Raw genomic sequence first — 27,026 nt, forward strand, 5'->3', positions numbered from 1 at the left:
CCAAAAAGCCTGGGAACATTTTCAAAAAGTCTCTATCCAGCATTGGGTTGAATGGAAAGGAGTCAATTTTGGTTGAGATAACAAGAAAAGATAATTTTGTGGGTGTTTGAATTTTGTAGATGTTTGAATTTTGGTTAAGATAACAATAAAATATAATTTCATTTTGTAGATGCTTGTGTTTTTAGAGTTGAGGGAGAGTAAGATTGGAATCAACATATTTTTTCCTTTGTCCTGGAATGATAGATGAATCTGAACTTGATAATGCATCACTAACACCCTGAGACTGACATGAAATTTCAGTCTTCATAGTTGAAACACCTGGCCTAATTTTTGAGCTTTCTTGCTTCCTTTCCATCTCCTGAGGATTAGTTCTGGAGAAAGTGAAAGTTTGGACACATCTTTAAGGCACTATTTTGGTCAGTCCAAAAGGTATGATCAAACCATTGATTTAGGATTTGGGTTGGTTTTTTTTTTTTTGCATGGATAAACCCAGTTATGATTTTTTTCATCCATGCACAATTTTAAATGACTTATTTAATCTATTTTATAGCTGCCTTTCAAAATGGAACAAAAGATTAGCAACTTTTTTTCTGAAATATCATCAGATCACTCCATCTCATACATTTAAAGTAAGATCTCTCCTAGAGCTCATGACTGGAGCCTTATTTTTTAAATTTAAATTTTGGGAGAGGTTGATGATGCAGAGGCATTATCAGATTATGTGGGATCACAATTGCCAACCATGTGTTTGAATATTTGTATGAGTGAGTGCTGGAAGAGGTGGAACTTCTCTCTATGTGCTGGTGTGTCAGGATTGTTTTGTATTTCCTTTTTGCATGTTTTGCTTTATGAAAAAATCAGCAGGAAATCAAGTTGGTATGAGCGGGCATGATTTAACCTTCTCTGGAGTTATGGATGCTCCATCACTGAAGATTTGCAATCAAAGGTTGGACAGCCATTTGTCTGGGATAGTAAGAGGCTTTAAGATCTGGGTGGAACATTGGACTAGAAGTCCTATGATTATATGATTAAAGTTTGACTGAGGATATAGGAGAGTTTGAGGCCTGAAAAAAAAGAAAGAAAAAAGAATTGGTTCCACCTAAGATCAATAGTTATCTCCTAGTGTGTGCATTAAAAAAATACACATAATCTTTTATCATCATTTTTTTGGTTGTGTAATTCCTTTCTATAGGGAGAGGACTGGGGGGAGCAATGTGCAACTTGCTGTTTTCCCTCAGGGAAGATGAATGGACTCCTAACCCATACATAGTTCCTCTCAGAAGTATGATTTCCAAAGCAGAAATCGGACAAAGCAGACCTTGGATATAGATTGGATATAAGTCCGCTTGCTCACTCCTTTTTCTTAACCTCTATTTCTTGTTAATAAAAAGGACTCATCTGGAGATACAGAAGCCTACTATGAGAAAAAGTCTTCTTCCAATATATTTGGCAACATAGAATATCAGGGTTGGAAGGGACGTTGAAGATCATCGAGCTGTGAGCTGTCCAGGGTCTGACAATTATTGCCATATTTCATCCAGAGTCTAGCCAAGTGAGCAGTCATATAAACAAACAAACAAACAAATCTAGTTCTATCCTCTGCCCAGTGACAGATGACTATCCATCCTCTGTTTAAACACCTTTGGCCAAGGAGAGCCCCCTCACCTTCATTGTTGAAGGCTGCTTGCTCTTAATGGGATTTTTTCCCCTGATGTCCATCTGAAACTGACATCCTTGTAATTTAAACCCATTGTTTCTTGTCCAATCTTCTGGAACAACCCTGAACAATTCTGCCCCATCTGTTACATGACAGCCCTTCAGATCTTTGATGACAGCTATCTTGTTTCTTGCAATCTTCTGCTTTCCAAGCAAAACATTATTTTTAACTTTTGGGCCTGTTATCTTCCTGGTTGCTCTATTCTGGACATACTGCAGTTTGTCAATGTCCTTCCTAAAATGTAGTGCCAGGAATGTTCTAGATATAATCCACCCAACATGGAATAGGGAGATTGTTCAAATCTGACATTAAATCATTTGGCAGAAACAGAAATCTCCTCATCCTTCAGTGTTATAAGACTGAGATTAAATTGTTAAGGCAAAACAAAATAGGGATCAGATCTGAGCTGAATACTACAGGAATTTAATTAGTTTGTAAGGGAATTGTGTTTTCCAAAAAAGAAAGCCCAAATCCATAAACCAATAAGAAGCTTTGGGGGAAATCTGATGCTATCTGAATCTTCTCATACAGTATTATTAATAAAAAGAGTGAAACTTCAGTTTAATTCCTCACTTTCAAGGGTATCATCAAGGCCACTCAATTTAAATGGTACTTCTGTCATATTTTTAAAGTAATCTTCATGGGGAAAAAAAATACTGTGTTATACTTAGAGTGAGTTGAATAAAAAATATCTTCTATTAAATTCAAGTTACCATGTGTTGCTGTAAATGCAATTTGATTTGATTTTGGCAAAGGCTTAGAGACAATTTTGTTTCATTCTGGTCAGGCTGGTTTCAGAAAAATGGAGTTATTTTGGAATCTTGATTGCTAATGATTCTAGGAAGGTATTTTTATTATTATGTACATGATAGAATTTATGGATCCAGGAAGTCTTCGTGTTTCTCCCCACCCCACCACCTGTTTCTATGGCAGCTTTTCCTGATTTGCTGTTTTCAGAGTGTGCTGAATGGCATCATGATCCAAGCCCCACCCTTTTTGTACTTCTGTACACCCCTGATGCACATAGAAAGGGGGCAGGGCATGGATCGCAATGCCACATCTGCCACCATACCTGCTCTGGACACCACTGGTAGCAATTTCATACTTAAAGAATGTATTTTTGTTTAAATTCTACAAAGTCTCAAGTTAGAGGAGAATGATTGGCACAGTAAATGATACAATGGCAACACCCTACACCCATCCCAGGAACATAATTCTGCACACTTTGAAAATAAATTTCCTTCTGGGTCACTTTCTATTTGAAATGCTTCTCTGAAAGTTAGGTGACTTGTCAGTAAGCCTTGCTCTGCACCCCTCAAATGAGCCTACACATCTGTTCTGACAGAATAGAGTGTAAACGTTCCACAAGAGGCTAATTTAATATTAGATTAAATAATCTAAGGCCAAAATTATCATGTATTTGTTTACTATTTCAACATATTTACAGAAAGCTCTGGAATTGTGATATATCTTGCTGTCTTTCCATAGTATCATTCTTCATATCTTATGCCAGTCAGCCTGGGATATATGCATTTGAAGAGCTAAGAGGGGGAAGATGTAAAAGCTTTAGAATATATAACAGATGTGCCCAAGAGAAGATTATTAAAATGATCAAAAAGAACTTGAGTTATCATTCATCTTCTACTGAGCCTTCTCATGGCTTCCTCATTAATGCAGACATCCATTCACAACAAGACTATCTGAAAGACTTGTTGTAAGGGCACCAATGATATTGTTTCTTCTTGGTGCACAAACAGCCACTTCAGGTTCCCCAAAGGGTTAGTTTTCCTTTATATCATGTAATGAAAACAAAATCATTCACATTGCCAGGCAATTGGTAAACAACTCTTGCTTTGCAAAAACCATGTTGCTGTAGAACTTGAGAAACACAACTGGGAAACGCTTCACATTGAACAGAAATGTTGGATAGGCCTGTTCTCCTTGACAAAACCACAAGCATTTGATGAGACTAAGAAATGAAGAGATGTTTTCTGGACAGGATGTAAAATGTGTTGCCTCCCGAATTATTGAAGGATTTTATCATAGTTGCATCTCACAAGCCTGTAAGTGGAATACAGATAAGCTGGTTCCCTTGGGTGTTCTTTTTAATTTTATTTCCCATTTCTCCTTGTCCATAAGGCCAGTGCAAAACTTATGGATACCACCATGTCATTTCTTGTAGGGGAACTGGAATGAGAGGGTGAGCAGAAATCCATGCTTTTCTGAACCTGGCAATACAGTTCACAGCTCAAAATATGGCATACAGATGTGTGTGTATGACACAAAAGAGTACACAGAACGATGCCTGTTTGGGAAAAACTTACACACAGCTTCATGATATTAAAAAAAGATAAAATTTAGGAGGAACGCATGTAGAAGTTCACTTAGATTGGAAATACAAAGCCATCAACAGAGAACCCTTTTGGGGATTCACAAAGTAGAATGCTGCATATCAACAAAAGAATATCCTTAAATGGGGGGGGTCTCCATGTGGTATGGTCAAAAAATTCAAGATGGCAGCCATGATGGTGCAATCAAAGCTCTGCCTGCTTTTTTAAAATTTATTTTATTAGATTTAGAAAGGTGCTCAACTCCAAAATACACATATAAAAATATATATGGAGGTTTGGTTGCACCATCTTTCCTGCCATCCTGACTGTTTCTTATCACTTCTTGTGAACATCCCTGTATTTAAAACTTATCAGCTATTGGTTTCTAGTACAGCTTGTAATATGCCTGTGCCACCTACCATCCAACTTGCAAGTTGGTGAAATGTTCTTGTCTTGCAAAAGAGGCTTCAGTTTTTCTACATTATTCTCAAGGAATTTTTTTTTTTTAGACTTTCTCTTGCCGGGAATTTCAATTGTTGAGGCAATGGAAGATACCCCTGCTGTTGCTATTTGCTGTTATATATCTTTCCATCACTCCAAAGCCTCCCTGGGCATTCATATTTTCCCAGCATGAAAAGTCCCAATGGGAGGAGTCCCTCCATGGATTTTTCTCTTGGGATTGAAAAGAATCTTAGAAAGCCAGGGAGGCTGTAGGCTGTAGGAGAGATGGTTGTACAGTGAAAGGCAAGCCACAGCCATACACATCCCTTAGCCATCTGGTGCAAGGACAGCAGAACCAACCTGTGAAAATATCATGCAAATTCTCTTCTGCTTTTAAAGAAAGTTGAAAAGCAAGTTGAACAAAAAGTGGCTGGAAAAGAATGGCAGGATATTTTTTTTTCTGCTCTGCATTAGTTTAGTTTAATTTATTCAACTATACAGTCCTAGACCAAATGGACTGCATTAGCAAAAAGACTGAAATATGGAACTACATAGCCAGCTGATATTCCAGCATCTTTGCAGAGTTTTGAAAACATGTTCACACACAAACATAGACACAGACACCCCATACGTTGGCAAATAAGCAGTTTGGCTGAACTTTACTTATGTATCCAGGTTAGGTGACTAATGAATACCATCTGACATAAGGTTTTCTTTTTATAGTTAGGGAAGCCACAGATAGACTACATAATGTTATATGAGCACTGCGTGGAAAGTCTGCGTGGGGATTTATTTTTTCCCCCAAGTGTTCTACAAAGAGAGCAAAAGAGTGAAAGTGAACAAGAACAAAATCTCCCAAGGTAAGAAAAATTGTTTAGAACAGAATGTCAACGGTACCTCTGAATGTTACAAGAGCCAGGTATATCTCCAGAGACAAGCCAACAATCTGATTTACAACTTAATAACGTTCTCTTTCTAGAAATAAAGCAAAGTTGTTATTTAATGGCTGAAATACTAGCATTTTCTCCAAATGCCAGTAATAATTTAAATTCATGACTTCTGTATTATTCATGGGGTCCAATTTAATATGAACAGTATTTCTGGTGTTCCTTGTTTATGAAGAGTGTGTCTTGAGGGTATGCCCGGTTTTATGGCAAACAGATGCTCAATATAACTATCTGATATTTCTGATGCTGAGAGATGGGAATGAAAAGTAAGTTGTGTCATTTTCTCACCTTGGCAGAGGTGTGCAGGAACCTAGGCTTTCTTGACAACTCTTTCAAACAAGTAACACTAGGCTGGGATCCAAGTGCAGCAGAACAATATTACACGATCAGAGCTCACAACTGGAACCAGGTTCAGAAGAAGGCAACAAATACTGTTTGGCCATGGGTGAGAGGACCACATCATATGAGGAAAGACTGAAGGCCTTGAATATGTTTAAGCTGAAGAACTGAGAAACAACGCAATAACAGTCATTCTATTCTATAAGTATTTGGAAGAATGCCACCCAAAAGAGAGAAAAGTCTATGATTCTGAGGGGAAAGCTGGAGTCCATATCCATATTCTGTATTCTAATAAATACTAGGAATTTGAATAATTTTATGTGTAAGATTTCCTCAGCAATATCTGGCTGACCTTGACTGGTTCAACAGCTAAGTAGAGTCAGGCTTGGTTATCATATTTGGATGGACAATATCATGAAATACCAGGGTGGTAGGATAGTCAACCTTTCTCAACTTTTTGATCCCTTTTGACCCTTGAAATATTTTTCAGGCCTTGGGGACCCTCTGCACATTCAGGCTCAAATATAGGCCAGAACTTACAAAATTATTATATTCATTTCATGGGTAGGCGTCTATATATGCATTAACAGTGCTCTTAAACCGAAAATAAAGAATGAAACTTACCTGTTTAATGTGAAGTTGCCCGAATTTGAAATAATTTTTAAAATAAATCATGATCTCCCAGGGAACCTTTCAGGTCACTTAGGATTAAAAGTTCACACACACATGCACATCCATGGTCAACATAAACCCGATGCTTGGGAAGGGGAAAAGTCTCAGAGTGATTAGTAATGGGTTCCTCAGATCTCCAGCACAAACTATGAGTGGTTATCACAGAATCTATGTGGGTAAGACAGGTAATTACAGTATAGCTTGTTAATGGTGACTGTAAATAAAATATGGCATGAGTGACATAGTCTTAGTAGAGTTAACCTGCAAAACCTAATCAAATGTATGAAGCATTGAGATTTATCTATAGTCTCAGGCCCTTTGTAAGGTTCCTCATGGTTTCCCCTTGCATACTGAGGAGTAAGGATTTTGTATGCAATAAAATCTACTTCTTTTCTTCTTATTTAAGTATGTCTTGAAATCTTCAAAACTGGGTAGGAATTTCTTTTGCAGCACAATGCATTCTCAACTCTCTCTTTATATATTTAGTGTCATTGTTAGAGTAGTTGACCAGCATTTTATAGAATTTTTTAAGAAGTTACAAGGCTCTAATTAAGATATATAGACACTTTCTAGAAGATTAATGGTAGTAAATTAAATGGTTCAGACTACTAAACATTGTATCTCTCTATCTCTGTATGTATGCAGGTAGATAGAGACAGACAGACAGACAGACAAAGATAGATATTGTGATCAGTGACATAAGACATCAACATCAACACAAAAAGCATCAAAGAGCGTTAGAAAGTATTAAAAAATATTTATGAGGTCCTAAAATTAGAAGATTGTTTTTCTGCGTAAAGCAGTGGCAGCGGAAGGAAATGTGGATTCTGCTGGAGATGTTAGGATTCTGGTCTGAAGTAGAAAGAAATTAGATTCTTCTCAGAACAGGTGGAACTATTGTTAGCAAGGGGAGTTGTGAGGGTGGAGCACAAGCTGATGTAGGAAGGACATCGATGAGGCACGTGGGCCAGAGACGAGGTTCCTCCAGGTCATGGGGCAGATTCAGTCTGCTGAAGGGCATTGTTATATATAGCAGAGGTCAAGACATTAACACAGGTTAAGGAAGAAGCTCTACAGTGTATTGGCAGATCATACTGAATAGGCAATTTGTTGGAAGGTGAAGCGTTTTGGTTTATATCCTGCCAGTACCAGATCTGTAATTCACCTGGAGAGTTCCTGTATGTCTAACACCTACTGTTAACACAGAAAAGAAAAGAAATCAAAGAGGACCGTGAAGAGTGATGTTTGAGCCAGATATAGAGCCAGCATATGCAGACCCTAGATTCCAGGAGGATTGTCCCAGTTTCTAAATGGATTAGAATTAAGAGATTAGATTTAGAATTAGAAGATTAGAACTAAATGAAGTGTTTGAAGTTCAGGAAGGTATTCAGAACAGTAAGCTAAGGAATCTGGAGTGGATAATATCTAAGGGCTTTAAGTTATTATACCCACATATCTGGGGGGAAGATAACATCGGGGAGAAAGATTTGGCTTTAAAGAGTTTTATGGCTACAGGCATGTTCTTGCCTCCTTTAAGCTCATTATGGCCTTAAAGTTGTTGTTGACCTCAGAAATAGATTTAATGTGTTCGTTCCTGATTCCAAAGGGTTGGAATACTACGCCAAGAGATTTAAGGGACGAAACCTGGTCTACATTATTATTAATTCCGTTATGTTTTGTGGCGTCTAAGTCCTTTTGAGAAAACCATGGTTTTGGTTTCAGATGAGTATATTGTGAGCCTTTCTTCCCTACAATGATCTGCTTGGGGCCATAGACAACTTCTAAGTTAGGAGAGAATCATCAGCATAGAGAAACACAGCCAGTGTCTGTTGTTAAGCTTAGAGGGGTAGAATTCTGCTTTGGTTAAGATGGTGATTACTAAGTTGACATAGATATCTGAAAAATAAAGTAGCCCTCTTTCACTCCTTTCTGAATTAATAATAATTCTTAGGTCCTTAGGACCTGAATTATTAAGTTTTTGCCAGTCTTTCTGAACCTGATTGTAGATTGCAACAACAACAACAATAATAATATTTTTTTGTAAAATTAGGGTGTTCAAGTCTGATAAATTCAAAATTCCCAAATATCGAGGGGGTCCTTTAGGTATTGCTCCAAGGTCTCCAGTCATGACTGGTACAACAGCAGATTTCTAGGTCCTTGGTTAAGACTTGAATTAGTAAGTTTTCACCAATCTTTGTGAATCTAATTGTAGATTACCCATGAAATAATAATACTGTATTTAATTTAGGCACAGCCCAGCTCTAGAGCAACTCTGGCTGGTTCACAATAAAACAGAAAATAGAGTACAATATTAGTAAGAGAAGAGACAAGGTAACTAAGAACAGGGAAAAATAAATAATAATAATTAAACAAAGATGGCAAATCTGACCAGCAACACAGAAAACATATACAAACACATCCCGCAGGGGGCTCCAGAGATATCTTCAGAGAAGTGGCCACTGGGACCACTTCTAAGATGTGTAACTGTGTTTCCCTGCAACAAACATCCTCAAAACAACTTCCCATCTATGGAAGAATGAAACAGCTTTTACCAGAGGCTTTCTCTAGGGGTGGTATCAGAAGCTGATTTTAAATCAATAAAGGCAAGATATAAGGAGCAGGTATATGTGCTTGTCTTTCTTTGCTAAAAACTGTTGATTCATAGTAGATCTGCCCTCCCAAAAGCCCACTTGTTTGTTGGCCTGAAATTTCTCCTGTCCTGGTGAATCCAGAAGCTTATAGAACAAAAAGCATCCATGTAATTTACTGGGAATGTTTAGGAGACTGATCAGGTGATAATCGGAAGGATCCATGCTGTTGCCTTTCTTTTTAGAAAGCAGAACAGTGATGGAATGATTCCAGTCTTCAGGCAGTTGGAACATTTTATTAATATGTGTGAAGAAGGAGAGCCCACCAATCAATGTTATTTTCCATCAGTTCAGCAGGTAGCAGATCACTACCAGGGGCTTTCCCATTGTTTAACTGACTGGTTAATTTAATAGAGACCAGTGGGTGCAGGAAATGCTCTTTAGAAGCATGAATTGAGCCAAAGAGCTAATGGAGGAGGACCCGTAAAGTTTGCTGTCGGACTCTTCCTATTTCTCTGATGGAATCTTTTTAACTTCTGACCAGACTATCCTTATAATTGAGTTTGCAATGATTCTCCAAAAATGAATGGCATTTCTATTCCTTGTAGCTTGGAAAAGCCGGTCCCAGCTGGTTTACAGAAATGTTTGCTTCTTTCTGTTTATAAGATAGCTGTCATTCAATCTACCCTGTAGCTCAAGGGGCTGCATGAAGTGAGAGAGACATTTAGGGCATCTTCCATTCAATCAATAACTTCTACCCATTGAATGCTAGGCTATTTAAAGGGTTAGCTTTCCCTGGCTTTGTTTGGCGGTGGTGGTGGTTGTCTTCAAGTCAGTGTTGACTCCTGGTGACTGTCTGGACAAATCCCTGCAGTTTTCTTGGCAAGATTTTGGAAGTGGCTTGCCATTGCCTCCTTCCTAGGGCTGAGAGAGAGGGACCGGCCCAAGGTCACCCAGCTGGCTTTGTGCCTAAGATGGAAGTAGAACTCACGGTCTCTTGGTTTCTAGCCTGATGCCTTAACCCAATGTTTCTCAACCTTGGCAATTTTAAGATGTGTGGACTTCAACTCCCAGAATTCCCCAGCCAGCCTTGCCAAGGTTGAGAAACATTGCCTTACCCACTATACCAAACCTTTCTCTTTCTCTGGCTTGTACCAGATACTTAATAAAGCTCATCTGTACAATGTTCCCAGTTTTCTAACTTTACAATTGTTTCTCATCAAATAATTATGTCAAAATAAAAATTAAATTCCAGCCCTTCTCCCTCCCACTGTTAAGCAGAATTTTGAAGACTCCCCTCTTTGATAAAGTCTTTCCATTTCTTCATTACATAGGATAGTTTCCTGACAATTTGAATATAAAATCCTATACAAATGCAATCTGTGCAAACTCTCTTGAATCCCATACTCTCTCCAATCCTCCCCCCTGCCCCCCCCCCATCATTAGTTGTCATCTTTCAACAGCCAAGGTCCTGGGTAAGTGGCAATTCAATAATGCATCACTCAAGAAGAAGGGATTAAATTATTGCCTGTAAATTGTAATGCTAGAAATTAGCTAAATGACAAAATTAACATAAAAGAGTTCATCAGTCACATTTCCAGACAAAATTGCTGCGATGTGGGTTACTTTCATAGAGAGGCAGGCAGGGGGCTGGGCATAATTATAAAGTTTTGAGGCTCAGTCAGATCCCATACGTGTAGTAGACCTCTCAGACCCTGGGAAGGAGGATGGTGGTTTGCAAAGTATTGTGAGTCCACAAATTCTGCATATCCCTCCTTCATCAAGAAAACAGGAAGCCATCTCCTCAATATACAAACTTCAATAGGTAGCTAGCAACTCTAACAACTTAGACATAAATGCTCAAGTAAACATATCTAGGTGCCAAAATTTCCTTTCCCCTTTTAATAAACATGGTTAAAGCAGACTCCAAGAATCTTGCTCTTTGACGGTAAGTGGCTTCTAATGATTTGAGAATATGGTGTCTTATGTACTGTTCCTCAGAAGGTTGGGAGAGGGACAACTTATTTTTAGGTAAAAACTCTACTTTATAGCAGAGTAGCTGATTGGGGTCATATTGGAAAAATAAGGCAGAGGCCAGAATGAAAAGCTAGTTGGGGAAAAGAACCACTTTTGAATTCATTTTAAATGAATTGAAATCAAGCCTTGATAATTACATACAGGTAATACAATGGTTCCCTATGTATTTAATATATTTTTTTCCTTCTGTCAGATTCAACATTGCAGTAAAGGGGTACCTTTCAGACAACTGCTTTCAAGATTTGGGGGGGGGGGCAAAGAGGAAGCCCTGAGGTCTCCAGCTAATACCTCTGAAGTATTAATGTTGCATCTGAATGTTGTTCAGTCCTACATTTTTAAACAAACCAATCCGATTCATACTTTCTGGGTGACTATTTAGAACAAGGTGCTTTTATCCTTCTGTTTTCTCATTTCATTGGATTTTGTAATCTAAATTTCATCTTAAAAATACACTCCAAAAGGGAGTAATTTGTAAGCATGTGAACTTGAAATATGCAGGCCTAGCATAACACCAGCTTTCAGGTTGTGGCAGATTAACTGTAATTCAGGAGAAAAATGTAATAGCTTTTCTGTTTGTACCAGTATGATTTGCTGGGAAATAGAGCAAAGCACTGATACCAAAAAAAAAAGAGAAAAAAAAATGCTTTTTCCAAGTCCAGATAACATTGGTCAGATGCTGCAGCTCACTGAAATCAATCTCTGGAAAAGAAAACAGCAGTACTTAGTTGCATTCTGTCATCTTCTGTTCTTCTATCAATTTAAAATCTTTGATACAGTTATCATCCTCTTTGGTGAAAAGAGAAAAAAACTCCCATGTTTTAATATGCAGCTTGCTACCTTCCTTGCTGAAAAAAATAATCAGAGACCTTTTTTCATTTTTGGTAAAGTACTTTAAAAAGGAAAATAAATATTCTGTTGCTTAGTAAAGGTATTCTATGATGATTATTTAAAATCACTTAACCAAAGCAGGTTTTAATATTCTGTACTACCATCCCAAATATTCATAATCTTGACAAATATTGTCATGTTACCCATTTCAATGTGCTGTTAACATTGTAACATTTCACATGTCATCTTCTGTTCCGTGTTCCTTCACCCGGATTTTTCCATTCCCTCGCCCTCCGTTGTTTTGAGGGCTTGGAATGTATGTTTGGGTTTGCGCTCCTGCTCAAGGTTACTTTCCCAGGCGCGTCTAACGGCTCCTAGCACCTGGGAGGGGGAGCGCCCTGACGAGGGATGGGGCGGAACTTGCTCACAGGCAAGGCTTTTAAGTTTGTATTTGGCGCGCTTTTGCTCATTCTCAGCTTTCTCTGTATTTGCATACTATTCCTTTAATAAATCAGTTATCTTTAAGCCCGAGCTTGTGAGACTGAGTATTTGGGATTAGGCAACCGTTACATAAAGCTGAGAATCATTTCAACCATTTTCCGCTAGCCCCATCCAATCGCTGGATAAGAGGGAACGCTAGCGATGACCGAACATCAGCTTCGCGCAAGTGATGGGAGCGAGGAAGAGCGGGAGGCGGCAAGGATCCGGCCAGCTCTAACCTCGAGAGCACAAAGAGCAGCACGTCGGGAGATGCGGGATGCCCAATTAGATGAATTGCTGATATCCATGCAGGAGAGCCTCAGGAGTGAACACAAAACCGTAATGGAGAGAGCACCTGGGAGGGGGTCTCCACAACTATCCTGGGAGCCCGAAATTCCCCTGTCACCGAGGGTGGTGGTAACCAACCAACCCCTGGAAGAACCAGTCACTCCTGCTTGTATGAGGGCGTTGGAGGACAAAATGGATCTAATAGTGACAATCCTTAAGGATCTCCCCAGAGATGCAGAGCCCACCCCGGAGGATTGGGAGGAAGAGCCGTCACAGTACCCCAGGCATAGCACCCTGCCATCCAGGGGGAGAAGCAAGACTCGATCAGCCCGTCAGGCGGGGGGGTGAGAGGCAAGACCTCCTAGGGATCGGCCACCCATGGGGGCTCGGCGTACGCTGATATTCGCGGAACCGCCACAGCCAGCTGAGCCGGCAAGAAACTTCCCACCATTTGGGGTGAAGTTCGATGGGGATCCCACTACGCTCTCCTTCTTTATCACTAATGCCAAGCATTATATGGAAGATTGGGGCCGGAACTTTCGGTCAGAACATGGCAAAATCAATTTCATTGCCAACAAACTGAGAGGAAGGGCAGCTGATTGGTATGTACAACTGTGCCAGGCTGAGGCAACTGAGTTAGAGGACTTCGATGACTTTTTGTGGGCACTTAAACAGCATTTCGAAGACCCTCTAGCCCAAGAAACAGCTAAAAACGCCCTGAGGAAACTCTACCAAGGGTCCCTCTCAGTTGCCAATTATGCGCTGGAATTTAAAGCTTTGTCAGGGAAAGTAGAAGACTGGTCTGAGCCAACTTTAATTGAAATGTTTAAGCAGGGGCTAGAACCAGAAATCCTTCACTGGGCACTAGGAAGAGATGATCCTAAAACGCTGTACGGGTGGATTCAGTTGGCGGGCAGCGCAGAAAATGCCCTGCAAACCTATGCCCATACCAAAGAGCTTAGACAATCTCGTCTTGCTAGAGGAGCGCGTACATCTGGGCTTGCCAGCCGCCCCAAACCGAAAACCTGGGAAGAAGAAAGGGAACGACGATTCTCCAAAGGTCAGTGCCTGAGATGTGGGAAAGAAGGGCATCGAGCCACATCGTGCCCCAGACGTCGTCCAGAGGAACGACAGACGAAACCTGCAATAAAGTCGCCTGCGCCTACTCTACCGCGGAAACTGAAAGCGGCCGTCGCAGAACTGGACCCCCCAGAACTACCCTTCGGAGAAGAGGAAGAAGAGTTGCAATTCGAGCAGCCAGCGGGAAAAGCCTACCACCTGCCCTGAAGGGCGCCCTAGGGCAGGTGGAAGAAACCGGGCGTAACCACAATTCGGTGAGTGGAAATTTCCCCATACTGACTGTTAAAGTTAAACTGGGCTCAAAAACCAAAACTGTGGAAGTTTGGGCCATGCTAGACTCGGGCTGCTCCCGTTCCCTTATGCACCCTGATGTCGTAGCGGCTCTGGAACTGCCCACGTTTCCTTTGCCAAGACCTATGATCTTCACCCAATTGGATGGAACTATGGCGGGAGGGAAAGCAGTCAATCATTCCACGGGACTGGTAGCCTTGCAGATGGGCTCCCATCAGGAAAAGCTGCCATTTGTTGTAGCTCCAGTGGGGGGTCCTCTGGTTATCTTGGGGATGCCCTGGTTTGTGCAACAAAACCCTTTTATCAACTGGCTACATAGAACTGTGACTTTTGCGGATGGATTTTACAAAGTACCCGAAAAGGACCTACTGGAAGACATGGAGGGTGGAGGGGTAGCGTATACTACTGTGCAAACGCTTCAACCTCTTGAGGGATTACTCAATCAGTATCAGGATTTTGCTGAGGTATTTGGGGAAAAGGAAGCAGATCGCTTGCCACCCCACCGAAAAACGGACTGTGCCATTGAATTCTTACCAAACGTAAAACTGCCTCACCCAAAAATATACCCCATGTCTCCCAAAGAGCTCACTACGCTAAGGGAGTTCATTGACAAAAACCTGGCTAGGGGTTTCATTGAGCCTGCTAATTCCCCGGTAGGAGCCCCTGTCCTATTCAGGCCAAAAAAGGATGGGTCATTACGGCTTTGTACCGATTTCCGCGGGCTCAATGCGGTCTCAATATTAAATAAATATCCTTTGCCCCTGATCAAAGATATGTTATCACATCTGGCCAGAGGCAAAATCTTCTCAAAACTGGATTTGAGAGAAGCTTATTTTCGTATTCGCATAAGGGAAGGGGATGAGTGGAAAACAGCATTTAACTGTCCTCTTGGGGCTTTCCAATACAAAGTCTTACCATTTGGTTTATCTGGAGCACCTGGGGTTTTTATGCAACTAATCAATGAGGTCTTGCATGACCACCTAATTAAGGGGGTACTGGTATATTTGGATGATGTATTGATTTATACTGAAACCATGTCAGAACATATCCACTTGGTGCGTCAGGTACTGGCTAAATTGAAAAAAGCAGAGTTGTACGCTAAACTGTCAAAATGTGCCTTTCATCAGTCACAAATTGATTACCTAGGCTATCGAATTTCAGCTAAGGGCATTGAAATGGACCCTGCAAAAGTAGAAGCTATTGTGGCATGGGAGCCTCCCCGTACCAGGAGACAATTACAAAGTTTCCTTGGGTTCGCTAATTTTTATCGGGCATTCGCCCAAAATTTTGCGGAAATTGCCCTCCCCCTTACTGAACTGTTAAAAACCAAAGGACAGGGGGATACGCGACGTTCAAAGAACCCAGGCGCGCTCCTTAAATGGACTCCAGCCTGTCAGCAGGCGTTCGAAGCGCTCAAACAAATCTTTACCACAGAGCCAATTTTACAGCATCCAGACCCCTCTAAACCCTTTGTTGTACAAGTAGATGCTTCTGATTTCTCCATAGGAGCAATCTTGTTACAATCTGACCACTCTGGCGCCTTAAAACCCTGTGCTTACCTCTCTCGCAAATTCACTGAAACTGAGAGGAGATGGCACGTTTGGGAAAAAGAGGCTTTTGCTGTAAAAACGGCTTTGGAAATGTGGCGACACCTATTGGAGGGCACTTCCAACCCTTTTGAAGTCTGGACTGATCATAAAAACCTGGAAGCTCTAAGCACCAGTTGAAAACTCAGTCCCAAACAGCTGCGCTGGGCTGAGTTTTTCAGCCGCTTTGACTTCACCCTTAAATTCATACCAGGCAAGAAAAACTTTTTGGCTGATGCACTCTCCCGCAGACCCCAAGATGCTGGCCCAGGGCCAACGGTCCAAGGCACCGTCTGGACCGATCAACAATTAAGTTTGGCAGCGGTGACTCGCAGCCAGACCCGAGCGCAATCAACGCAACCTCCAGCCGCTCTGCCTTCCAGCCGCTTGCCGCGCTTGTCAATTCCATCTAATTTGCAACAACAGTTGCTTTTCCACCTTAAAACAGATACTTGGTTACAAACCAATAGAGACAATCTAACTTTCACTGACGATCTCGCCTGGCACAACGATCGCCTTTATGTACCCGATGCTATGCGAAAAACCATACTCCAGCGCTGCCACGATGACAAGCTGGCTGGACATTTTGGCTATTTAAAAACTCTTCACCTTGTTCACCAACAATTCTGGTGGCCAACCTTACTCAAAGACCTAAAAGCATATGTTACTGCTTGCCCTGTGTGTGCAGCAACAAAGCGCAAAACAGGCAAACCTCAAGGTCTCCTTCAACCCGTCGCCACCCCATCTGTCCCCTGGCAGGACATTTCCATGGACTTTATCGTTGATCTACCCCCTAGTCAACGCAAAACTGTCATTTGGGTGGTCAAAGACTTTTTCTCCAAGCAAGCTCACTTCATCCCATGCGCTGCTATCCCCACCGCACAACAGCTGGCCCGCCTCTTCCTCATCCACGTGTACCGCCTCCACGGTATCCCCGCCCGTTTGGTGAGTGACAGAGGCACACAATTTACGTCACAATTCTGGCGGGCATTTTTGAAACTTCTGGGCACCAAACAGTCACTTTCCACCGCGTGGCATCCGGAAACGGACGGATCTACAGAGGCGGTTAACTCTACACTGGAACAATATCTCAGGGCTTTTGTTAACTACCAACAGGACAATTGGGTCGACCTACTCCCATTTGCAGAGATCGCCTACAACAATGCCGTTCATCAAAGCACTGGTCAAGTTCCTTTTAAAACAGTTTTTGGGCGAGATTTTGTTCCTATTCCTGAACTTCCCCATCCACAACCGCTGCCAGCTTCCCTTACTGACTGGGCTGACTCTCTCAAGCACTCATGGCTTAATATTCAACAAGCTCTCCTCCATGCCCAGGCTACTTATAAACGCCATGCCGATGCAAAGCGTTCCCCAGAGCCATCTTTTACTGTCGGAGATAAAGTCTACTTATCAACTAAGTTTCTCAAATCCCCACAGCCCTCCAAGAAACTTGGCCCTAAGTTCGTGGGACCTTTTCCAATTATCGCCCAAATTAACCCTGTTACGTTTAAACTTGCTTTGCCTCACAACCTTAAACGTTTACATCCTGTTTTCCATTGTAGTTTACTCAAGCCCTACCTGCCGTCGGACCGCTGGCATCCCCAACCCATTCCACCACCTCCGCTCATGATTGACAACCAGCAACACTTCGAGGTGACATCCATCCTGGACTCCCGACGCCAGCGCTCCGCTTTGCAATACCTCGTCCGCTGGAAACATTTCCCTCATCCTGAATGGGTTGCTGCTCCAGACGTGCTTTCCCCTCGTTTGGTAGCCCAATTTCACTCTGCCTATCCTGACAAACCTGCTCCATAGCCTTTATTTGGGGGGGGCAATATGTCATGTTACCCATTTCAATGTGCTGTTAACATTGTAACGTTTCACATGTCATCTTCTGTTCCGTGTTCCTTCACCCGGATTTTTCCATTCCCTCGCCCTCCGTTGTTTTGAGGGCTTGGAATGTATGTTTGGGTTTGCGCTCCTGCTCAAGGTTACTTTCCCAGGCGCGTCTAATGGCTCCTAGCACCTGGGAGGGGGAGCGCCCTGACGAGGGATGGGGCGGAACTTGCTCACAGGCAAGGCTTTTAAGTTTGTATTTGGCGCGCTTTTGCTCATTCTCAGCTTTCTCTGTATTTGCATACTATTCCTTTAATAAATCAGTTATCTTTAAGCCCGAGCTTGTGAGACTGAGTATTTGGGATTAGGCAACCATTACAAATATTCATAATCTTGACAATTATTTTCTGAGAGATTAGAATGTTTAACTCTTAGCCTGTTTGTGGTGGTGTGAGATCTTCATTCTGCTGTGCTTTGCACAACTAAATTTAATAGTATAAGTTATTGATGGCTAAATTGGTTGTCATAGAACTAGGGAGTTGGGAGGGATCACAAAGATCACCAGCAAATTGCTAATCATTAGCAAATAGGTGATATTATAAAATTTGAAATATGAGAATAATAGCTCTTTGTGGTAATCTAAGTAGACAAGTACAGTTGTATTAGATAATCTAAAAAATTGTTTCTTCATGACTGATTGATTGATTATATGCCATCGAGTCATTCTTCATTAAACTTACGTTTTTGTTTTGATTTGGTTTTACATTTTCTGGTAGTACACAGCTAAAATGGCTGGACAGAATATAATGTTTATTTATTTATTTTATTTATTTGTTATATTTTTATCACCACCCACCTCCCCCACATGGGGAGTGAATGAGAACTACATTCTATTATAATTGTATAATACGATGTAGACCTCATTCACTTGATATATATTTAATATGTGTACCAAGTATTCACAAGCTACACATTTTTTACATGAAAAGGAGCTTTTGAAGGCCATCAAAGCTTCTACAATTCCTCCCCCACAAGGGCCTGTTTATCCACTGTTCACTGCCCCTCTCTACATCTTTTCAATGCCACTTTTCCCCCAGTGGTATCCTATAATGTCTTAAATAAGCTAATGCAATGATGCGAAATTGCCAACCAAAGTTGGTACCGTGACATTTCCAAAAGCAAATGTAGTCAAGATTGATGGCAAAATTTCCTGAACTGTGTGAACTTCACTTTGGTGGAACAGGATATGACTGCATGGTCTCCCTTCATATGAATTTGCAAATTAGCATGTGCATAGATCTCCAATTGTATGGGACAGCCTTTCTCAACCTTCTGACCCTGGAGGAACCCTTGAAATATTTTTTCAGGCCTCGGGGAAGCCCTGATCAAATAAAGGCCAGAAGTTACAAAATTATTATATTTGTTTCATGGGTAGGCCTGTAGGTAAAGGTAAAGGTTTCCCTTGACGTAAAGTCCAGTCGTGTCCGACTCTAGGGGGCGGTGCTCATCTCCGTTTCAAAGCCTTGGAGCCGGCGTTGTCCATAGGACACTTCCGGGTCATGTGGCCAGCATGACTCACGGAACGCCGTTACCTTCCCGCCGAAGCGGTACCAATTAATCTACTCACATTTGCATGTTTTCGAACTGCTTGGTGTGCAGAAGCTGGGACGAGCAACGGGAGCTCACCCCGCCGCGCGGTTTCGAACCGCCGACCTTCCAATCGACAGCTCAGCGGTTTAACCCGCAGCACCACCGCGTCCCCTTGGGTAGGCCTGTATATATGCATTAATAGTGTTCTTGAACTAAAAATAAAGAAATGAAACTCACCTTTCTCATGTGAAGTTGCCTGAATTTGAAATGATTTTTAAAATAAATTGTGATCTCCCAGGGAACCCCTAGTGACCTCTTGTGGCACCCTAGGGTTCCACAGAACCCTGGTTGAGAAACCCTGGTATGGGAGTAAGACTTCTGTCCAGAGGTGTGGTGACCACACAAAAGCTTTATGAGCTGTTTATCAACAAGCAGTGGAACAGCCATATTTAAAATAGAGAGTAGTATCTCAAACCATCATTCCAATTCAAAAGCTGTAAATGTATGTATATAAAACTTACAAAAATACATTTATAAGGGAGAAAAATGGCATTGTTATCTGCCAGGTACTTGTGAGCCTCCAATTTTAATTTCTAATAACATCCAGGAATCATTTTAATTTGGGTATTCATGGGAAATATTAGAAATTTGGCCATTTGCCCATCTTAGAAAAGTTTGCAAAAATCAGCAAACGCTTGAGAAAGTGTATGTATGCAGCACATATCTGGGAACATTGTATTAAACATATATGAGACCTAAACCAGCCTTAAATATACAAACAAATACCTAGCATAAAGAAAACAAGTATATATTAGGGGAAGTTATACAGAAGACAATGTAAATTTGGGGTATTTGCATAGAGAAACAGTATATATTTGGATAGTCAAAGAGAGAAAGTATATCTATTAACTATCAAATAGTTAATACATTAACTATTGGGAAAAGGTCTAAAGAATTTGGCTCAAAAACAGCTGGGCATTTCTTTTTGATGAGTCAGTGGCAAATTAGATGGCAAGAAAGAACATGTGTATACACATGTACTGATGTGAACTGAATTTCTACCTATTTGCACATCTCTAACTGTATGATTGCATCTGATTCCTATAAGAGGCACCAGATATCTGTTCACTTACTGTATTTCACAGTCTCCTGTACGTGTTCTAATTGTCATGGGCAGAAATCCAGGCGGATGTGTAAATTGAATGTAACATATTTTATGAATATTTAAAAAGCATATTCACATATTTTTATGGGTCTTCTGCTACTTTAGGTCACATTAAAGTCCCCCTTTATAAATGCATAGCGTGGGAAAACTGTTGCTAACCTGTCATAATAAACTAACTAACTGAAGCCCTCCAGGAAAGGGGGAAAAAAGGAAAGGAAAAAGGAAAGCAAGCAATATTTGCCTTTCCTACAAAGTTTATGAGAGTTGCTACGTACCAGCAATCGTAAACTGGTCATAAAATAAAATTGGAATTTATATCAAAATCATTTTTAAAACCCTTGGGCCTTTTTGGATCTCTGCATAGTTTACCCAGAGAGATTTAGCAGTGGAAGTTTATGCTAAGTGGCTAAAAATTATAGCAGGTCTGTCAGTAAAATTACCTTTTGGGGAATTTATATATCAGACTATTTGTTGTGAAGTTACTATACAATCTACTGCCTTGGAAAAGATTCAGAGTCCGATACTGGAACTGGTTTTTTCATTAGGTCTGACCACAGATGATTCTGTTAATGTTGCAGACAGAAGAATGTTTGCATTCTAGGAATCCCCAATGCATCCAAGGACCTGCTAGCTCAATCCTACCAACTGCTGAATGGACATAGGAGTGAGTGCCACAATCCCATCACTAGTACAAACCATAGGGCAATTTATTTTTGTTTCTCAAGGGCATGAATGAAGGGAGGTTGTAAAGCAGAAGGAGACATCTCATGTCTATGATACTCGACTGGCTATGGGTTGATGTCATGGGTTGCAAATGTTTTGTTATAATAAAGGATGAATGAGATGGAATGTGGCTTTGTCTGAAGGCTCAGAAGGTATTGCAGAAGCAAAACAAGAGAAAACGATGACACAATCCAAAGTAACGAGGAGATATGCAGGTTCTGCATTCTTCATGGGTGATGGTGAGACATCCTCAGGGGGGTCAAAATGTCAAGATGTGCAAGCAATGAGCATTCTTAATCTGGTGTTAGAACTACATAATAGGGTACTTACTACTGTAAGGACTACAGTAGTAAATCCAGTCCAATTAGTTTGGAGTAGGAACCAACAAAGGAGATATATGGATATTCCTTGCTCAAAGGAGGATTGGGAAGAATTGTTTTCAATGCTAATGAGCACCTTGAAAAAAATCTGCATTTCTAGCCAGCTTCAACTTCTTTCTGAACATGTACCTCTATGTCATCCTTGGAGCTTTTATGCCTTTCTTTTATGTATCCTAGCTGGTTACATATATCTGATGTAGGTCAAGAGATGCTAACATTTTAGATTATAAAATGGATATGTGGCTCTTTGATTCCCAGTTTTATCAAACTGACAAAAAATGAAGTCAAATTTCTCTTAGGAGTGTGAGAAACTATGTCTGTGCAAGGAAAGCTCAAGTTTTTCTAAATCATAGCATTGGAAAAGAATTATTAGCTTTTCTATCCAAGATTTTTAAGGGGTTGTTGTTGTTGTTGTTCATAATGCCTTGTTAGGACCTCTGGACCTCCAGTTAAAGTTCTTGTTATGACCTCTAACTGGACATATTGTTATAGTACATCCACTGAAAAGGAGCCATGTGGGAACAGGACTGAATTGATCCCAATGGTAATCAAACCTTCATTGCAGGAAGGGATAATGTCACAACCTTGAGGGAAGTTTCCACCTCAAGAGCCCTTCCAGGTTCTGGACAATTTTGGGAGGAAAGGTGGAGAAGGTGGTAGGGAGGCACAGAGCATCCTAGCAGAAGCAAATAGTCTGAAACCTATTCAATCAGAATTCAGGCCAGGGTCTGAGTTGCAAATGGCATTGGTTGCCCTACACAGTAATCTTTATCAGGACTTCAAGGGAGATCGTGTTTCCCTCTTAGTCCTCTTGGACCTTTCAGCAGCATTCAGTACTGAAGAAGGTCATCTGTGTTACACAGTTCCATTTCATTATTCTGGGCTGAACTGGCAATGCTATGAAAGTTTCATTCCATTGTCAGATGGCTAATGGCCTTCTGGAAAACAGTGAAGATCAAGCTATTCCAGCAGGTCTTTGTTGGTTATGAATGGTGGCATTGGGATTTTTGTACTGTAATTCCACAGTGGGATTAACTTGCATGATTATTAATTTAATTTACTGTACTAGCATGTTGCTGTGGATGTTGTATTGTTATACCTTCTGCTGTTTCACTGTTTAAATTGTTTACAGTGGATGTTTTATTGTTGCATGGGTGGGTAGCTAGGTAGCTAGGCAGAAATAGAGACAGACAGACAGACCAATAGCCTTTCTTCTTAGGCTGGCTTTCAGACCTCAAAACCCCACTGTTGTTCTGGGAGATCATATGAGGAAAGAAGGTATTCCTTTAGTCTCTAGATACCTCTAGAAAGGTAGGTAAATTCTATGCTATAGCCTTTGGCATTCAAAGACTTTAAGTTTAGGTACTCAGTGCCAAATACACCTGCATTCTTGTGCATTATGGCAAAGGTGAAACCATTTAGCATTGAATATTTATATCAACAACTCTCATGTCATGTTCATCATTCCAATGGTTTGAATACATCGTAACGTTTCACATGTCAATTTCCTGTTCCGTGTCTGTCATTTGCGGGGAGGGGAATTTCAGCCGTGCCGGGCTGTAATCTCCTTGCTGTTCTGCAGGAATGTATGTTTGGGTTATGACATGTATTCAAGGTTACTTTCCCAGGCCAATGTGTGACGTTGCCAACACCTGGGAGGGGGTGGTTGCTATGGTGGGGCGAGGGGCGGGATTGGGTTTGAAGCGAAGGTATTTAGTTTGTATTTTGCGCGCTTTTGCCTATTCTCAGCTTTCTCTGTATTTGCATACTATTCCTTTAATAAATCAGTTATCTTTAAGCCCGGGCTTGTGAGACTGAGTATTTGGGATTAGGCAACCATTACATAAAGCTGAGAATCATCAAGTATTGAACCTCGCTAGCCTCTACCAGATATTTATTTCTTGTGAGAGATCGTAGCTAGCAATGACTTTAACAATGGATGGAGGAATCGGGGCCCAACAGCGCTCCAGCGGGGATGGCGTGGCGGAAGCTCGGTCGGGGCCAGCTCACGCCACCTGGAGACCCCAATACCCCACGTTTCCGGAGGTGGAATTCGCTGATCGGCAGGTCGGGCCGCAATGGGCAGAGTCGCGGAGGAGCGACCCCAGCGCGGTGGCCGGTAGCGGTGTTCCGGAGTCGGGGATGGGTCCGGAGGTGGAGAGCGGTGCCCCGGTGTGGTCCCCGGAGTGGCTGGCATCCCTGATAGCCCAGGCTGGGACGCGGCGTGGCTGCATGGTTCCGGAGAAGGAGGGCGGCATGTCGGCATTTTCGTCGGAGTGGTGGGTGTTCCTGCTGACCGAAGCCGAGCTGCGGTGCGAGCGCTCGGAGGCGCAGCGGGGCCGGATGAGGAACTTCCCATGGCTGGAGATGGCGCTGCTCCACGGGATGCAAACGCGGCGGGAGAGGGCCATCGTTCCCGCCTGCGTCAGCGCCAAGAAGGGTGCGGCCCCGAGGGGCCTGGGCTGCGTGGAGGCCGGCGGCGGCCAGGCAGGATGCAGCGGAGAGGCCAACGTGAGACAGCCCGCCTTGGGGCCCGAGGAAGAAGGCGACGCATTCATCGCACTGAGGGCGGAGGAGGCGGACCCACCGGGCAAGGCTGGCGACCAGCGAGAAATCCTGGATTTCCGCCGAGCTAGGGGTGGGTTTCAGGGCTTTGTTTGCTGGAAGCATGTCCCTCCAGTCTGAGTGGGGGAGCGGGGCTCTGTGGTTTGCTTTAGCATTATCATGCTGTTTAGCCTTTTGCATTTATATGCTGTTTAACCACTGTAACCTGTTCCTTGCGTTTTGTCATGATCGCAATGTTCAATGCTAATATCTGCATCGCTAATATTTTCATGCCAATGCTTAGATTTTATGTAGAGATGAATGGGAGCGTTTCACATGTGGATTCTTTGATGCACGTCTTCCTATGTATAGGTGCTGATGCGTGTCCCACATTGTAAAATCACTTCGCCCGTCTTTATTCCGCCTAGCCGCATGAATCTGCTGCTTAGTTTAGTTTCTTATAGGGGGGCGGTATGTCATGTTCATCGTTCCAATGGTTTGAATACATCGTAACGTTTCACATGTCAATTTCCTGTTCCGTGTCTGTCATTTGCGGGGAGGGGAATTTCAGCTGTGCCGGGCTGTAATCTCCTTGCTGTTCTGCAGGAATGTATGTTTGGGCTATGACATGTATTCAAGGTTACTTTTCCAGGCCGATGTGTGACGTTGCCAACACCTGGGAGGGGGTGGTTGCTATGGTGGGGTGAGGGGCGGGATTGGGTTTGAAGTGAGGGTATTTAGTTTGTATTTCGCGTGCTTTTGCCTATTCTCAGCTTTCTCTGTATTTGCATACTATTCCTTTAATAAATCAGTTATCTTTAAGCCCGGGCTTGTGAGACTGAGTATTTGGGATTAGGCAACCATTACATCTCAACATTCAACAGCTATTTTGGAGATAAATAGTAAATTCTGTTCAGATAGGAAATAATGACATCAGCTCAGCTAGGACTTATTTACTGACATTCCGAATGTCCCCAAGCTCATTTCTCTTAAGTCCATGAGCCTGAGAGAGGTCAGCTTTTGGTTCCAACACGGTTCAGGAGTACTTGTTCTCCCACCGTCCATAGACGCTCTGAAATTTTGGGAAACGATCTCTGGACCTAGAAATAAAATCTCAGTTGTTCAAAAGAAGGGAGTTGAGAAAGCCTACATGAAGGCAAAATAACAGCTGGCTGGTCAGTTACTGCTTACTCTGGCAGGAGAGCAATTGTGCTCTTCGAAAGCTTACAGAGGAACGTAATTCCCCATGGTTCAGGGGCTCTCTTAAAAGCCAAGGAAGATTTTATAAAGCTCTATTTCAGGCTTATTTGTTTTAGGGTTTGTTTACCCAACATGTAACAAGTTTAATACAACTTTTCCCAGAACTGTAGTGGGAGACAACTCACATGTAAACATTTGAGTTGGGGAGGGAACACTGCACTTGCTAAAGAAAAACAGTGTGTATATTGGAGTCGGGGTGGGTGGGTGGTGGAATTTAGGAATAATAGGAACAGTGTGAAAGTTCCAGCAGTGGGGATATGTCTCCTGCAGGGCTTCTCTTTCATTGTTCCCTTTCCTTCTCCCCTTCTGTCATTTTAATACCAAAGTGCATTTGGTGATAACTTGCAGAGTGATTCTCAGGGCAACACCAGAGGCCTCAAGCTGAATATCCCTACTTTAGATTGTAAACCTCTTGGAGCAGAGAACTGTATTTTAGCTTTACCTAAAGAAATAAATAGAGGCAAATGAAGTTTCCTGGCTCTTCCTCCAGTTTTCAGTGTTACTGCTCTCTGCTTCCTATTCCCTACAGGGAACCTTTTTTTCCGTGAGGACCAGAATGGTCAGGTGACTGAGGAGGAACTGAGCATTTTGGAAATCATTTTGGAAACAATATTTGAAACATTAGTTTCTCTCCTTTTTTCAAGGTTGATGTGTTTTAATTTGAAAAATCCATTTAAGGTTTGACAATGAAGATACTGAAGTGGTGGGTAGCTTCTGCCTTTTAGGATCAACCATCAACAGTAAAGGAACAAGCAGTCAAGAAATACAGCGCAGACTAGCACTTGGTAGAGCAGCCATGAAGGCCTTGGAAAAAATATTCAAATGCCATGATGTGTCTATATCTACAAAGGTTAGAACTGTGCAAGCCACGGTATTCCCTGTGACACTCTATGGAAGCAAAAGTTGGACTTTGAGAAGCAGGAGTATTGGTGCTTTTGAACTTTGGTATTGGAGAAGACTCCTGAGAATACTGTGGATAGCCAAGAAAGCAAACCAATGGATATCAAACAAATCAACCCAGAGTTCTCACTCAAGGCGCAAATGACCAGGTTCAAATTATCCTATTTCAGGCACATTATGTGAATACCTAGCTCCTTGGAGAAGGCTCTAATGCTGGGAAAGGTGAAGGAAGAGAAGGAGAGGACGACCAGCAGCAAGATGGATGCACTCAGTTAAAATGGTGATGGGGGTGCTGTTGGAAGAGCTGAAGGACCAGATTAGGGACAGAACGTCATGGAGAAAATCTATCTATGTGGTTGCTAAGAGTCAACAATGACTTGATGGCACATAATCAGTCAGTCAATCAATCAATTTAAGGTGGTTGAATTCAATTTCAGAGCAAGTAGCTTTCTGTTCCTGGTTGGGAAAGATGATGCCCTGATCCAGAGGATTCATTAGTAACATGCATGTTACTAAACCAGATTGTGTTTGTCCTTTCACCACAATCTGTAACAAAACTTTGTAGAACTGGGCTTACTATACCTTGGATCCTTGTAGCATCAAGACCTGAACACAATGTTTAATTCAGAGATTATCCTTCCCTCTTGCTCTACAGAAAGAGATTGGCAGGTACAACAGGTACCAAATGAGTCCTCTGCTCCCCCTTTTTTCATTTCCATTTTTCATTTCCATAAGCAGGTGGAGAATAAAAGGGTCACAAAGCAGATGATGATGGGGAGAGAGAGTAAGGTGAACTATGATCTGGGTGTAAAGCTGTCTAGCAGCCCGAAAGTCTTTGGTTGCTGGGTTGCCCAAGAGTAGACTGATGGCAAAGTTTACTCATGGTTTGTTCCTGTAAAGGAATTTAGAAGTATCTAGGGATAGAATGAGAGAGCCGGGGATAGGGGGGTTACAAAAAAAGACCCTACTGAAGTCTTGGGAAGAAACTGGGCTTTGGCAGCATT

The sequence above is a fragment of the Candoia aspera genome, chromosome 7 (genome assembly GCF_035149785.1).
Source record: "Candoia aspera isolate rCanAsp1 chromosome 7, rCanAsp1.hap2, whole genome shotgun sequence".
NCBI classification, from domain to species: Eukaryota; Metazoa; Chordata; class Lepidosauria; order Squamata; family Boidae; genus Candoia; species Candoia aspera.